This window comes from Salvelinus sp. IW2-2015, unplaced genomic scaffold (genome assembly GCF_002910315.2).
Source record: "Salvelinus sp. IW2-2015 unplaced genomic scaffold, ASM291031v2 Un_scaffold2147, whole genome shotgun sequence".
NCBI classification, from domain to species: Eukaryota; Metazoa; Chordata; class Actinopteri; order Salmoniformes; family Salmonidae; genus Salvelinus; species Salvelinus sp. IW2-2015.
In genome coordinates this window covers 156797-159114 of record NW_019943479.1, presented here as the reverse complement: position 1 = coordinate 159114, position 2318 = coordinate 156797, and the positions used below count along the sequence as shown (strand labels likewise).

The 2318-nt window shown below is 37.1% G+C and overlaps 1 protein-coding gene across 1 annotated transcript in view; it reads right to left on the bottom strand.

The window, feature by feature from the left end:
* memo1 (mediator of cell motility 1) overlaps positions 1–2318 on the bottom strand; it is a 42529-nt gene that overhangs the window by 6464 nt on the left and 33747 nt on the right. The window lies entirely within an intron of this gene.

Here is a 2318-nt window from a genome sequence, read left to right as displayed (position 1 = left end):
AAGAAGGTAACATATTAACCTTATGCACTGGTGGGAAGGAGGTAAACATTTAACGCGACTGTGGAGATAACATTCTTGTCCTGTTGGAAGAAGGTAAACATATAACCCTTTGAGACCTGTGGGAAAGAAGGTAAACCATTAACCGTTGTCTGTGGGAAAGAAGGTAAAACCAATTTAACCTTTTGGACCCTGTGGGGAAGAGGTAAACATATTAACTTTTGACCTGCGGACGGAAGGTAAACATATAACCTTCGTCCTGTGGGAAGAGGTAAACATATTAACCCTTTGACCTGGTGGGAAAGAGTAAACATTAACCGTTGTCGCTGTGGGAAAGAAGGTAAACATTATTAAACGCTTTGACCTGTGGAAGAGGAATAACATATTAACCTTTGCCTGTGGGAAGGAGGTAACACATTAACCGTTTGTACTGTGGGAAGCAGGTAACATATAACCTTTGACCTGTGGGAAAGAGGAAACATTAACGTTGTCCTGTGGGAAAGAAGGTTAAACATATTACTTGACCTGTGGGTAAAGAAGGTACAAAACATAATTAACCTTGACCTGTGGGAGGAGGTAACACATTAACTTGACGCTGTGGGAAGAAGGCTAAACATATAACCCTTTGACCTGTGGGAAAGAATACGATGCCTGTGAAAGTACATATTAACCGATGTAGATAACTAATTACTGCTTGAGAGGAACTAATCCTGAGTGGAAACTATTCCGCTGTGGAGAGTAAATACGACCTGGAAGAGGTAAACATATTAACCCTTAAATCATACTATTCATCAATAAATTGTGTGTATAAAATGGAAATTTACAAGGTTGAACCTCCTAAAATAGCAGATTTTAGAATGAATGAATTTTACTAATCAGTTTTAAAAGTTTAGGAACACTTTGAAAAATATGCAGGTGGTTGAGTTGCCCATGTGGGAAGGAGGTAAACATATTAACCTTTGACCTGTGGGAAAGAGGTAAACATATTAACCTTTGACCTGTGGGAAAGAGGTAAACATATTAACCGTTGACCTGTGGGAAAGAGGTAAACATATTAACCCTTAAATCATACATATTCATCACTAATTGTGTATAAAATGGGAAATTACAAGGTTGACCTCTAAAATAGCATTTTAGAATGATGAATTTACTAATGTTTTAAAAGTTTAGGAACACTTGAAAAATATGCAGGTGGTTGAGTTGCCCATTAAATGAATGATATTTAGTCAAAGGTGGCTATTAGGGACAACGGAGGACTATAGTTATGGGATTGGTTAGTCTGTCATATCCATATTAGTATTTACTGTCTGTTATCTTCAAAATCTTTCAATATTATTCAGTACATTTTACTTGTACTAAGCATTTAAAACTGTAATTAATTTACATATACAGTGAGCTCCAAAAGTGAAGTAGTGACGTGTAGTTTTGTCCCTGTCCTCCAGCACTTTGGATTGGAAATGATACAATGACGGCGAGGTTACAGTGCAGACTGTCAGCTTTAATCAGAGGGTATTTTCATCCACATCGGGTGAAGCATTTACAAATTACAGCACTTAGGGTACATGGGTACATAGGTACACCCCCATTTTAAGGGACCAACAGTATTATGACTACCTTTTGGATGCTTTTGCTGGTTGTTTTGGCTGTGTTTCAGATTATGTTGTGCCCAATAGAAATGAATGGTAAATAATGTATTATTTACCCCAGGAAGAGTAGCTGCCGCCTTGGCAGGAACTAATGGGGATCCATAATAAATACAAATATAAATAAGAATAGAATACATTTATAAACACTTCTACATTAATGTGGATGCTACCATGATTACAGATAATCCTGAATCAGTCGTGAATAATAAAATGGGTGAGAAAGTTAGACGCACAAATATCACAGAGCAAAACAATGCTAACCTCTGTTGTTATTGTGAGAGGTTAGCATATCTTGGAAGTATGATGTGTTTGTAATTTTCTCACCCATCATTTAACTAGGCCAATCTTCCATCATAAGCAACTGAAGCACAAATTATATGAAATTTGCAACACGAAATGAGTTTACCCTAAATTGGGCAACTCAACCGGCTGGTCATTTTAAGTCATACAAATAACAATTATTTATGCCCTATACTGAGGCTAAATACAAGTATTCAAAAACTAAATCTGATATTTTTTGGGGTGAGTGACAGTTAAGACAGAATCATTGTTTCCTTATAGAACCCCTTTCACACGTTTGTCCTGAACCAAACTAACCTGGCTTTTCTTTCCCTCATCCTGAACCAAACTAACCTGGCTTTTCTTTCCCTCATCCTGAACCAAACTAACCTGGCT